General features: G+C 40.6%; 1 pseudogene; it reads left to right on the top strand.

The window, feature by feature from the left end:
• The first annotated feature begins 13,117 nt into the window (after positions 1-13,117).
• LOC109560942 (zinc finger protein 709-like) lies at positions 13,118-13,824 on the top strand (annotated as a pseudogene).
• The last annotated feature ends 1,013 nt before the right edge of the window (positions 13,825-14,837 follow it).

Raw genomic sequence — 14,837 nt, 5'->3', positions numbered from 1 at the left:
CAAATAGGAAAAGGAGTTCGTCAAGGCTGTATGTTGTCACCCTGTTTATTTAACTTACATGCAGAGTACATCATGAGAAACTCTGGCCTGGAAGAAACACAAACTGGAATCAAGACTGCCAGGAGAAATATCAATAACCTCAGATATGCAGATGACACCACCCTTATGGCAGAAAGTGAAGAGGAACTCAAAAGCCTCTTGATGAAAGTGAAAGTGGAGAGTTAAAAAGTTGGCTTAAAGCCCAACATTCAGAAAACGAAGATCATGGCATCCGGTCCCACCACTTCATGGGAAATAGATGGGGAAACAGTGGAAACAGTGTCAGACTTTATTTTTCTGGGCTCCAAAATCACTGCAGATGGTGACTGCAGCCATGAAATTAAAAGACCCTTACTCTTTGGAAGGAAAGTTATGACCAACCTAGATAGCATGTTCAAAAGCAGAGACATTACTTTGCCAACAAAGGTTCATCTAGTCAAGGCTATAGTTTTTCCTGTGGTCATGTATGGATGTGAGAGTTGGACTGTGAAGAAGGCTGAGTGCTGAAGAATTGATGCTTTTGAACTGTGGTGTTGGAGAAGATTCTTGAGAGTCCCTTGGACTGCAAGGAGATCCAACCAGTCCATTCTGAAGGAGATCAGCCCTGGGATTTCTTTGGAAGGAATGATGCTAAAGCTGAAACTCCAGTATTTTGGCCACCTCATGCGAAGAGTTGACTCTGGAAAAGACTCTGATGCTGGGAGGGGTTGGGGGCAGGAGGAGAAGGGGACAACAGAGGATGAGATGGCTGGATGGCACCACTGACTCGATGGACGTGAGTCCGAGTGAACTCCGGGAGTTGGTGATGGACAGGGAGGCCTGGAGTGCTGCGATTCATGGGGTCGCAAAGAGTCAGACACGACTGAGCGACTGATCTGATCTGAAGTGTTCTCCACAGCCCGGCACACCCAGAGAGATTCACAAAGTTAAGTAGAGAAGAGAAGGGGGAGGGAGGAGATAGAGGTGACCTGGGGGAGAAAAGGGAGAGTCAAAAGGTGAAATAGCAATCAAGGCAGTAATCACACCCCTAAGTAAAAATGGGTACTGAAGGTTAGATTCTTAAAGGTACAAAATTGACAACAAATATCAAAAAGCAAAGATTAAAAATCTAGAGTAGAGGTTGCTAACGCTAAGTCACTTCAGTCTTGTCTGACTCTGTGCGACCCCATAGATTGCAGCCCACCAGGTTCGGTCGTCCCTGGGATTCTCCAGGCAAGAATACTGAAGTGGGTTGCCATTTCCTTCTCCAATGCATGAAAGTGAAAAGTGAAAGTGAAGTCGCTCAGTCATGACCGACTCTTTTCGACCCCTTGGACTGTAGCCCACCAAGCTCCTCCGTCCGTGGGATTTTCCAGGCAAAAGTACTGGAGTGGGGTGCCATTGCCTTCTCCAGCCTTTCCTAGCACTAGCAATAAATCCCTGAATTTCCAGTCTTTCCTCACATTCCCAAATGCCATCTTCCCCTCTGCAGTTCATAGTATCATTTTAACGTATTTTTCTTCTTGGTACATTTCAAAATGATGTGGTATTTTAATTATTTATTATTTATCCACAGAGCCATGGATGGCTCTTTTCAAAGATTTGTTTTTATGGCTATTTACTTGAGAGGAAAAGAAAAAAAAAAAAACCACCTGGAATACGCTATGAAATATTTGAAATTGAAATCTTTGTGCCTCTCCTCTCAAAATCTGTCTTGCTCACAGACATGAGGACTTTTGGCTCAAGGATCCTTTTGAATAACTTTCCTAGATGATCTGCCTTTTCAGCACTGCCTCTGTTCCTGAGTTTCTCACTTTCAAAAGAGGTATTCACTTATTTGAGACTCAGTTTTTCAATAAATCTGAATTTTATTTACTCAATAGACCTGGGGAGACAGTGTAAAGCTTTTCCAAAGAGGCAAAAAAGGTGAATCTCAGAAAAAAGAATCTCATTATTACATTCTACATGTCAAGTTTTTGTTTAATATTTTTTAAACTCTGAGTGGATGTCGTTACAGTCTGAGGCCTTTTGGGTGATTTCAAATGGCATATCAGGACTTAGACTTGCAGTATCTAAAAGTGCTCCCCGTGATCATTTACAGTTCGGTTTCTTTTTTTGGAAATAAGTGACCTCTTCATTTTTTGATAGGAATAGATATTTTGGAGTTTGCCTGTTTAACAAATAAAATTGTGTCACAATTTTCTACCTTCCTTACCCATAAACACTGGGTTGAGTGCTTTTGCTGGATTTCTTGTGAAGTTTGGAGAAGGAAATGGCAACCCACTCCAGTATTCTTGCCTGGAGAATCCCAGGGACGGCAGAGCCTGGTGGGCTGTGGTCTATGGGGTCACACAGAGTCGGACATGACTGAAGCGACTTAGCATCATTTTGTCAATTCAATGGTAATTCAAAGTATTGTGGCTGTAGAGCAGAGCCTGAGGACAGTGACTCCAAACTAAAGCTCCCCGTTCTTTGAAGCAGAGCAGACAGTGGGGTTTTCTTTGGCATAGATGTCTTTACATGTTATGTTTGAGTTCTGCGTCTATGATGTAAGTGCACTCAGAGTGTATTTTGTGTATTGAAAAAGTCTGTGGTCAGGAGTTCTGTCTCCTGGACAAAGAGCCTATGAATTGGGGAGTTATTTTGAGTTTGATGTTAAACTGAATCTTCCTTGAGAGTCTCCTTATTTGTGAGGAGGTGAGGAGAGTTCACTCCAGTGATGGCTCAGGTGTCCCTATCCTCCTTCACCAGGGACTGATCCACCTTAGGGATTATATCTCATCCTGGGGCAGGGCTTCCCAGATGGCAGAGTGGTAAAGAATCCTCCTGCTGATGAAGGAGATACAAAGACACAGGTTCAATCCCTGGGTCAGGAAGATCCCTGGAGAAGGAAATGGCAACCCACTGTATTATTCTTGCCTGGGAAATCCCATGGACAGAGGAGCCTGGCAGGCTACAGTCCATGGAGTTGCAAAGGGTCAGACACAACTTTAGCAAGTAAGCAACAACAAGCAAATGTCCAGTGATATCTATTTTTATTTTTTATTAATTTGTATTGGAGTGTAGTTGCTTTACAATGTTCTTAGTTTTTGCTGTATAGCAAAGTGAGTCAGTTATGCATGTATGCATATATTCCCTCTTTTTCAGATTCTCTTCCCATTTAGGTCACCACAGAGCACTGAGTAGAGTTCCCTGTGCTGTACAGTAGGTTCTCATCAGTTATCTATTTTATACATCATATCAATAGTGTATATGTCAATCCCAGCCCATCCCATCCTGCCAGCCTGCTTGGTATCCATACGTTTTCTCTCTACATCTGTGTCTCTATTCTGCTTTGTAAATGACATTTGATATTTGTTTTATTTGCAATCTCCTAATGACATTTGATGTTGAGTGTCTATTCGTGTCCTTATTTAACATCTGTATATCTTTTTTGGTGATGTGTGTTCAAATCTTTGGCCCATTTTTTTAGCCATGTTTGGGACTTTATTTTTTCTCCCAAGGATTCTTGCTTTATTTTCAATTTTGCCATTTTTAACTGGATTGTTTATCATCTTACTGTTGTATTTTAAAAGTTCTTTGGACATTTTGGATACCAGTCCCTTGTCAGATATGCAGTAGGAAATGGCAACCCACTATAGTATTCTTGCATGGAAAATTCCATTCACGGAGGAGCCTGGGGGGCTACAGTCCATGGGGTTACAAAAGTCAGACATAACTGAGCAAAATAAAATATGTTCTGCAAAGATTTTTTTCGCAATCTGTGACTGTCTTTATATTCTCTTACCATTGTCTTTTATAGAACAAGGGATATTAATGAAATGAAGCTTATTTTTTTCTTTCTTGGATCTTGCTTTTGGTGTTATATCTTAAAATTCATCAATTAACACAAGATCCCCTGGATTTTTTTCCTGTAATCTTTTAGAATTTTTTTACTTTTGCATTTTACATTTAGAACTATGGTCTACTTTAAGTTTTCTGTAAGTTCTCTGTGTAGATTCACTTACTTGTTTTTGCATGTGAATATCTACTATTTATGGCACTATTTGTTGAAAAGTCTTTCTTTTCTCCATTGAATTGCCTTTTAGTCCTTTATCAAAGGTCTGCTGCTGCTGCTGCTAAGTTGCTTCAGTCATGTCTGACTCTGTGCAACCCCATAGACGACAGCCCACCAGGCTCCCCCGTCCCTGGGATTCTCCAGGCAAGAACACTGGAGTGGGTTGCCATTTCCTTCTCCAATGCGTGAAAGTGAAAAGTGAAAGTGAAGTCGCTCAGTCTTGTCCGACTTCTAGCAACCCCTTGGACTGCAGCCTACCAGGCTCCTCCATCCACGGGATTTTCCAGGCAAGAGTACTGGAGTGGGGTGCCATTGCCTTCTCCTATCAAAGGTCAGATAACTATATTTCTCTGGATCTATAAGAAAACAGTTGACTTCTGTATCCTCAGTCTTTCCATACTCTCTTATTAATTGCGGGAGTGATTTCTGGTGTTATGGATCCTTTCAGATATTTTACATAGAAAATCATGGCATACACAACAGAGTCAGTTTCATTTCTCCCTTCCTAATCTGTATGTATTTTATTTCCATGTCTTATTGCATGACCTGGGCCTTCCAGTATAGTGTGGAACAAGAGTGGTGAGAGGACACTTTACCTAGTGTCTTAGTATCTTAACAACAACAAAAAAAGCCTCTTGTTTCTCACCAGTAAGTGTGATGTTGCCTACAGGTTTCATGCAAATGTTCTATCTTAAGAGGCAGAACTCCCCTCTATTCCTAGTGCATTATCATAAGTGGATGTTAGGTTTTATCAAATGTTCTTGTCTTACATTCCTTTCATCCCTGATTTTAATAATATCTGTCTTCCCTCTCTTCTCATTTAGCCTGCCTAGACCTTTATCAATTTTACTGATTATTTCAAATCACCAGCTTTTGATTTTTTTGATAGTCTATATTCCTGCAATTTTTATGTCTTCCCTAGTTTCGGGGGGGGGGGGTCCATTTTATTTTAGTGTTATTGTGATATAACTGACATATAACATTTTTAAATATACAACATGATTTGATATTTGTATAGATTATGAAGTATTACAATAAGTCTAGTTAATTAACTAGACTAATATTATCACACATGGTTACAGTTTTTCTTATGATGAAAAATTTTAAATTTCCTCTTTTAGCAACTTTCCAATATGCAATAAAGTATTATTAACTATAGTCACACTGCTACATATTATATCCCCTGACTTATTTTATAACTGAAAGTTTATAACTTTTGATCTGCCTTCACCTATTTCACCCACCCCTTGACAACCCTCTCTTCACTTACCCCGTCCGGCAACTACCAATCTGTTCTCCATGTCTGTGAACTTGGGGTTTTCTTTTTTCTTTTGCATTCTTTGAAGGAAAGCCCTGTGAATCCTCTGTGTTATTATATAATCATGGACAGATTCACCAGCAGACCTCTGTGGACTTGAGTGAACTCCTGTGCAATATGGAGCTCTTAACATGTTCCTCAAGGTTAGCAAGGGCTTTGACTGAAAAGAGATCTTTCAGTACTTTATCATTTCATTCTGTGTGCTAAAAACTGGTGAGAAGCAGTCCTGAGGCTCATTGTATATAGAATCTGTGGAGGTCTAAGTTGTTAATGTCTTTTTAGCATGTAATATCATGGCAAGTTTTCTGAACCCTAAGTTCTAAATAACTTCTTAGCTCCACGAATGGGAGAGAGAAAGAATGGAGAAACAGTCTGCAATAAATGTTACACAAACTGCAAGTATGAGAATATTTTAATCTGGCCAGGTGCACCTGGCTAATTCAGGCCAATATGACTGAGAGAGTCATTTCCTAGGCAGGTTGATAAGAAGTCTAGGGGTCCCCAAGGAGAAGAGGGGTCTGGAATTCTCAAGGAGGAAGAAAGGACAAACTTTTTTTCCCTCTACATTCCTTAGGATTATATAACAATAATGTATCCTGCCTGGGGACAGTCTTTGGATTAAACCTTCTGGCTAATCCTGTTATCTTAAAATGTAAATTATGGGAGTAGGTCTGGTCTTTACAAGGATTATATAATAATAATGTATCCTGCCTGAGGACAGTCTCTGTATTAAACCTTCTGGCTAATCCTGTTACCTTAAAATGTAAATTATGGGAGTAGATCTGGTGAGGTCTTTACAACCTCCAGACATTCTTTTGATTCATTGGAGAGTATATAACTCCACTGCTAACACTAGCAAGCGGGGACTCTTTCTACCCTCTTCTGATTCTGTCAGAAGCTTTCTCTATCTTCTTTATACTTTAATAAAACTTTATTGCACAAAAGCTCTGAGCGATCAAGCCTTGTCTCTGGCCCTGGATTGAATTCTTCTCCTCCAGAGGCCAAGGATCCCGGCATCTTTGTGTGGTTCAATAACAACCTTTCATGGCTAAATGGTCCTCATTACAAGTTGTATTTCCACAGGCCTCCTGGACTCTCATGTTTGGTGATGGAAAGAGAAGGGAAAGCTCCCATTTCTTCACTGTGTTTTATTCATTAAAAACTACTGCAGATTTGACCTCATACATCATGGCTTTTTGCTTTGCATGTGCACTTAATCATGTCCAGCTCTTTGTGACCTCATGGATTGTAACCCATAAGTCACCTCCGTCCATGGGATTTCTCATGCAAGAATACTGGGGTGGAAAAATGGATTAAAGATCTAAATGTAAGACCAGAAAGTATAAAACTCCTAGAGAAAAACATAGGCAAAACACTCTCTGATGTAAATATAGCAGGATTGTCTATGACCCACTTCCCAGGGCAATGGAAATGAAAGCAAAAATAAACAAATGGGACCTAATTAAACTTGAAAGCTTTTGCACAGCAAAGGAAACTATAAGCAAGGTGAAAAGACAGCTGTCAGAGTGGGAGAAAATAATAGCAAGTGAAGCAACTGACAAAGAATCAATCTCAAAAATATACAAGCAACTCCTGCAGCTCAATTCCAGAAAAATAAGCGACCCAATCAAAAAATGGGCCAAAGAACTAAACAGACATTTCTCCAAAGAAGACATACAGAGGGCTAACAAACACATGAAAAGATGCTCAACATCACTCATTATCAGAGAAATGCAAATTAAAACCACAATGAGGTACCATTTCATGCTGGTCAGAATGGTTGCTATCAAAAAGTCTACAAACAATAAATGCTGGAGAGGGTGCAAAGAAAAGGGAACCCTCTTACACTGTTTGTGGGAATGTAAACCAGTATAGCCACTATGGAGAACAGTGTGAAAATTCCTTAAAAAACTGGAAATAGAACTGCCATATGACACAGCAATCCCACTGCTGGGCAAACACACTGAGGAAACCAGAATTGAAAGAGATACGTGTACCCTAATGTTCATTGTAGTATTGTTTACAATAGCCAGGACATGGAAGCAACCTAGATGTCCATCGGCAGAGGAATGGATAGGAAAGCTGTGGTACATATACACAATGGAATATTACTCAGCTATGAAAAAGAATGCATTTGAATCACTTCTAATGAGGTGGATGAAACTGGAGCCTTTTTTACAGAGTGAAGCAAGTCAGAAAGAAAAACAGCAATACAGCATATTAATGCATGTATATGGAATTTAGAAAGATGGTAATGATGACCCTATATGCAAGACAGCATAAGAGACACAGATGTAAAGAACAGACTTTTGGACTCTGTGGGAGAAGGAGAGGGTGGGATGATTTGAGAGAATAGCATTGAAACATGTATATTATCATATGTGAAATAGATCACCAGTCCAAGTTTGATGCATGAGACAAGGTGCTCAGGGCTGGTGCACTGGGATGACCCTGAGGGATGGGATGGGATGGGATGGGGAGGGAGGTGGGAGGGAAGTTCAGGGTGGGGAACACATGTACACCCATGGCTGATTCATGTGAATGTATGGCAAAAACCACCACAATATTATAAAGTAATTAGCCCCCAATTAAAATTTAAAAAATAAAAAGAATACTGGAGTGGGTTGCCATTTCCTCCTCCAAGGTATCTTCCCACCCCAAGCATTGAACCTATGTCTCTTGTGTCTCCTTCATTGGCAGTTGGATTCCTTACCACTGTGCCACCTGGGAAGCCCCCATATATCACGGAGGGCTGAGTTAAATGCTGTGTGATAACAAAGGAAATGAGTTTTTTTCCAAAAGAGATAGACATGTTTAAAATGATATTTGATCCATTTGTGTAGCATTTTTCTCATTTCTCCAAGGCACTCTAGACCTTGACATTAGAGAGCAGTAACATTTCAAGTGGTCACAGTAAAAATGCATAAATAGTTTGCATGTTCGTTATGCTGTTAAATTCATGATGAAGTAAGTATGGACAGAAAGTAAGTTCTGATGACCAAGACATAAAATAAGTGTTTGAAGGTGATAGAATCATATATAATCTTCCTATAAATTGGGCATAAATCCCAGAGTTCTGTCAGACTCACACATCTTACTGGAAACATATTTGTGATGTTTTAGGACAGTGATTTTTGAGGATGTGGCTGTGAACTTCACTCCAGAGGAGTGGGCTTTACTGAATTCTTTGCAGAAGAAACTTTACAGAGATGTGATGCAAATAATTCTGGGGAACCTGGTCTCAATAGGTAAGAATAACATTTCTTCACTTCTTCGAGAACAAGTATTCCTTGCCAATCACCATTGTTCCAAGATGTGGAATGTGGAAAAGGAATACAGTAGTCCCCCTTATCTGCATGGAATACATTCCAAGATGACCAGTGGATGCCTGAAACCACAAATAGTACTGAATCCTATACACACATCAGTACAGTTCAGTTCAGTCGCTCAGTCGTGTCCAACTCTTTGTGACCCCATGAAACACAGCACGCCAGGCCTCCCTGTCCATCACCAACCCCAGAGCCCAACCAAACCCATGTCCATCGAGTCGATGATGCCATCCAACCATCTCATCCTCTGTCGTCCCCTTCTCCTCCTGCCCTCAACCTTTCCCATACATACCCATGATACATTCAGAATTTGGTGCACGTAAGAGATTGATTAAAAGCAAAAAAGCAAAACGGCTGTCTGAGGAGGCCTTACAAATAGCTGTGAAAAGAAGAGAAGTGAAAAGCAAAGGAGAAAAGGAAAGATATAAGCATCTGAATGCAGAGTTCCAAAGAATAGCAAGAAGAGATAAGAAAGCCTTCCTCAGCGATCAATGCAAAGAAATAGAGGAAAACAACAGAATGGGAAAGACTAGAGATCTCTTCAAGAAAATTAGAGATACAAGGGAACATTTCATGCAAAGATGGGCTCGATAAAGGACAGAAATGGTATGGACCTAACAGAAGCAGAAGATATTAAGAAGAGGTGGCAGGAATACATAGAAGAACTGTACAAAAAACATCTTCACGACCCAGATAATCATGATGGTGTGATCACTCACCTAGAGCCAGACATCCTGGAATGTGAAGTCAAGTGGGCCTTAGAAAGCATCACTATGAATAGAGCTAGTGGAGGTGATGGGATTCCAGTTGAGCTATTCCAAATCCTGAAAGATGATGCTGTGAAAGTGCTGCACTCAATATGCCAGCAAATTTGGAAAACTCAGCAGTGGCCACAGGACTGGAAAAGGTCCGTTTTCATTCCAATCCCAAAGAAAGGCAATGCCAAAGAATGCTCAAACTACTGCACAATTGCACTCATCTCACCCGCTAGCAAAGTAACGCTCAAAATTCTCCAAGCCAGGCTTCAGCAATATGTGAACTGTGAACTTCCAGATGTTCAAGCTGGTTTTAGAAAAGGCAGAGGAACCAGAGATCAAATTGCCAACATCTGCTGGATCATCAAAAAAGCAAGAGAGTTCCAGAAAAACATATATTTCTGCTTTACTGACTATACCAAAGCCTTTGACTGTGTGGATCACAATAAACTGTGGAAAATTCTGAAAGAGATGGCAATACCAGACCACCTGACCTGCCTCTTGAGAAACCTATATGCAGGTCAGGAAGCAACAGTTAGAACTGGACATGGAACAACAGACTGGTTCCAAATAGGAAAAGGAGTACATCAAGGCTGTATATTGTTACCCTGCTTATTTAACTTATATACAGAGTACAGCATGAGAAACGCTGGACTGGAAGAAGCACAAGCTGGAATCAAGACTGCCGGGAGAAATATCAATAACCTCAGATATGCAGATGACACCACCCTTATGGCAGAAAGTGAAGAGGAACTCAAAAGCCTCTTGATGAAAGTGAAAGAGGAGAGTGGAAAAAGTTGGCTTAAAGCTCAACATTCAGAAAACGAAGATCATGGCATCTGGTCCCATCACTTCATGGGAAATAGATGGGGAAACAGTGGAAACAGTGTCAGACTTTATTTTTCTGGGCTCCAAAATCACTGCAGATTGTGATTGCAGCCATGAAATTAAAAAACACTTACTCCTTAGAAGAAAAGTTATGACCAACCTAGATAGCATATTGAAAAGCAGACATTACTTTGCCAACAAAAGTCTGTCTAGTCAAGGCTACGGTTTTTCCTGTGGTCATGTATGGATGTGAGAGTTGGAATGTGAAGAAAGCTGAGCACTGAAGAATTGATGCTTTTGAACTGTGGTGTTGGAGAAGAGTCTTGAGAGTCCCTTGGACTGCAAGGAGATCCAACCAGTCCATTCTGAAGGAGATCAGCCCTGGGATTTCTTTAGAAGGAATGATGCTGAAGCTGAAACTCCAGTATTTTGGCCACCTCATGTGAAGAGTTGACTCATTGGAAAAGACTCTGATGCTGAGAGGGGTTGGGGGCAGGAGGAGAAGGGGACAACAGAGGATGAGATGGCTGGATGGCATCACCGACTCGATGGATGTGAGTCTGAGTGAACTCCGGGAGTTGGTGATGGACAGGGAGGCCTGGCGTGCTGCGATTCATGGGGTCACAAAGAGTCAGACACGACTGAGCAACTGAACTGAACTGAACTGATTGAATAGATTGATATGGAGAATGAAATGGCAGTCCACCCCAGTATTATTGCCTGGAAAATCCCATGGACAGAGGAGCCTGGCAAGCTCTGTAGGGTCACAAAAGAGTTGAACATGACTTAGTAACTAACCAACAATAGCCAAGAGACTGATATCAATAACTAAGAATAGAACAAGTATAATACACATGCACTTAACACATGTAAGTGTCAAGTGTGCATAACTTTGCAGTTCAAGGTGAGAAAGCATAATAAGATCAATTTCTTTTTATTTCACAATTTAATAACAGAAGATTAATTTCTCCTATAGGTCTTAGCAACATCAGTATATAGCTTTTCTTAAGTTGGAATTTTCATCTTTTCATTTAAAAAGGACTTTACGGTTTCTGTTTGGCATACCTTAATTCTTGCATCACTATTCTTGCATTTTGGGGCCATCATTAAGAAAAGTGAAGGGACTTACCCTGGTGGTCCAGTGGCTAAGACTCCACACTCCCACTGCAGAGGGGCCAGGTTCAATCTCTGTTCCGAGAACTAGATCTCACATGCAGCAACCAAGACTCAGTGTAGCCAAATAAATAAATATTAAAAAAAAAAAAAGTAAGGCATCGTATCAGAGTCTTCTAAAGTTTGTTTAAAAAAAGAAATAAAGAAAAAGGATTACTTGAACACAAGCACAGGGATATCACCACAGTGATATGGCAACCAAGATGGCAACTAAGCGACAAATGGGCAGGTAGCAAATACAGCATGAACGCAGTGGACAAGGGGATGATTCATATCCTGGACATGACGGAGGCAGATGTTGCAAGATTTCATCATGCTACTCAGAAGGGTGCACAGTTTAAAACTACGAATTGTTTACTTCTGTGATTTTCCATTTAATATTTTCAGACTGCAGTTGACCATAGGTAACTGAAACCACAGAAAGCAAAACTGTGGATAAGGGAGGACTACCATACACTGGTACATAAACTAAGCATGTTACAGCTGATTGTGGACCTATGATCTAATATTGTTCTATAATTTATAATAATTTGCATTATTTTTCTGGGTCTGTATTTTAGAGGAAATTGGGACAATCATAACATTGAAGATTGGTACAAAACCCAAGGGAGGAAACTAAGGTGAGTTACACACACAGTAGACAATGTTCCACGTGAGAGTCCTGGTATGTCATAAACTTTTAAAAAATTTTTTATTTTTTATGTATTTGTTTCTGGCTGTCCTAGGTCTTTGTTGCTGCACAAGCTTTTTCTCTAGTTGTGAAGAGTAAGGGCTACTTTCTGGCTGCAGTGCATGGGTTTCTCACTGCAGGGGTTTCTCTTGTGGAGCACACCCCCTAGGGCATTCAAGCTTCAGTACTTGCAGTATGCAGGCTCAATAGTTGTGACACATGGGCTTCGTTGCTCTGCGGAGTATGGGATTTTCCCAGATCAGGGCTCCAACCCATGTCTCCTGCACTGGCAGGTGGGCTCTTTACCCGTGAGCCACCAGGGAAGCCCCTACCATAGCTTTTTAAAATAAGCAAATAAAACAAATTAATCACAGCTTCAAATTTATTTATCCTTAATTCTTTTTCCACTGAAAGTATTTATTTAAATGTGACATGGGTGTTCATCGTTTGTAACTTTATCCACTTTGGGAAACAATATTAAGAAACTCCATATATTAATATCACTGTTTTCATAATAGCTATATTATGAAAACACTGTTTTCATAATAGTCCGTTACAGAGCTTTCAAACAGTTTAGAAAGGGCAAAAAACGTTCACTTTTGCTATAAAATATAAAAATGTAGTTATAATACCCTACTAATATTTGTGAAATTATTAAAGAAATCAATAATTTCTCATTTTTTACAGAAGTCATGTGGTAGAAAAACTCTGAAAGCAAAGAAGGTAGTCAACATAGAGAAACTGTCAGCCAGATTCTAAATCTTAATCTGAACCAGAAAACTCCTTCTGGAGTAAAGCCATGTGAATGTCATGTGTGTGGAAAAGTCTTCTTGCATCATTCATTTCTTAATAGGCACGTCTGATCTCACACTGTACACAAACCATATGAGTATCATGAATATGAAGAGAAACCATATAAATGCAAGGAATGTGGGAAAACCTTCAGTTACCACAAATCTGTTCACAGACATGAAAGGAGTCACACTGGAGAAAAACTCTATGAATGTAAGGAATGCAGAAAAGCCTTCACATGGCTCACAATCTTTTGAAGACACTGGAGAAGGACCCTATAAATGTAAGGAATGTGGGAAAGACTTTAGTTGTTCCACTTCATTTTGAGCCCATGAAAGAACTCACACTGGAGAGAAGCTCTTCATATGTAAACAGTGTGGTAAATCCCTCAGGTGTCCTCTAGGCTTGCAAATCGATGAAAGAAACCACATTGGAGAAAAACCCTATGAGTGTAAGCAGTGTGGTAAAGCCCTCAGCTGTCCTAGTTCCTTTCAAAGACATGAAAGGATCCACACGGCAGAGAAACAATATGAATATAAACAAAAACTTTCAGTTCTCCTCTAGGTCTGCAAATCCATGAAAGAATTCACACAGGCGAGAAACCCTATGAATGTAAACAGTGTGGCAGAGCCTTCAGTTGTTACACATCCTTTCGAACACATGAAAAAACTCACACTGGAGAAAACCCTTATGAATGTACAGAATGCAGGAAAGCCTTCATTTATCACACTACCTTTAGAGGACACGTGAGAATGCACACTGGCGAGAAACCGTACAAATGTAGAGAATGTGGGAAAGCCTTCAGTCATCCCAATTCCTTTCGAAGGCATGAAAGATCTCATACATTGTAGAGGCCCAATGCCAAGCAGTGTCTGCTTACCTTTCTTGTGTAAATTCTTTTAGTTGTATACGTTGGATTGCCAGTTGATCAAACTGTTTCAGTTGGGTTTTTTTTTCTTTTTTCTTTTGCTTCCTCCCTCCCTTCCTCCTTGACTGTGTTTTCATCACTGGATATACCTCAGGGGAAGAGGTGTCCTCTCTACCCTGGTGTTTGTCATTGTTTTCCTCCAGAGAGCCTCACATCACTGCCATTAATGTTAGGGATCTCTCCCCATGATAGCTGGTTGCTTTATAGGATTTAAGGACCAACAGCTTAGTTCAGGTTTGAACTAATAATACCTTTGCTGACCACAGGGGTGCCGTGGTGTTTTCCTGTAAAACCTCAAGGGTAGGATCTTTGTTGCGGTACAGGTAGGGGCTACAGCACCAGAGGTACCCAAGAGTCTGGTGGTGGTGTTCCATCATTAAGTCATGTCCAACTCTGCAACCCCATGGACTGCAGCATGCCAGGCTCCTCTGTCCTCTGATTTCTCATGGAGTTTGCTCAAATTCATGTCCATTGAGTCACAGATGGCTACAGTCCATAGGGTCGCAAAGAGTCGAACATGACGGAAGCAACCTGGCATGCACACACTAGTGTTTCTGTGGTTAAGACTCTGAGCTTCCACTGCAAGGGGCACAGATTTGATCCCTGGTCAGGGAACTAAGAGCCCTCATGCCACATGCTGCAGCCAAAAATTTTTTCTAGTTTTTTAATAAAAAGGTTACTCCCACAGGAAATAAAATTGCAAACTGCTAAGGAAAATCAGTTACAGGGCCTTAATAATCAACAGAATCACAAATACTCAAATCAGCTGAGATAAGCAGCCCACGGTTCAGAAGGAAAAGCTACATTCTGAAGGCTTCCCGAGTGGCTCAGTGCTAAGGAATCAGCCTGCCAATGCAGGAGTTGTGGGTTCAATCACTGAGTTGGGAAGATTGACTGGAAGAGGAAATGATAACCCAATTCAGTTTTCTTACCTAGAAAGTCCCATGGACAGAGGAGCCTGGTGAAATA

The sequence above is a fragment of the Bos indicus genome, chromosome 7 (genome assembly GCF_029378745.1).
Source record: "Bos indicus isolate NIAB-ARS_2022 breed Sahiwal x Tharparkar chromosome 7, NIAB-ARS_B.indTharparkar_mat_pri_1.0, whole genome shotgun sequence".
NCBI lineage: Eukaryota > Metazoa > Chordata > Mammalia > Artiodactyla > Bovidae > Bos > Bos indicus.
Note: the sequence above shows the minus strand (reverse complement) of the source record. Positions and strands in the feature narration are given on the sequence as shown.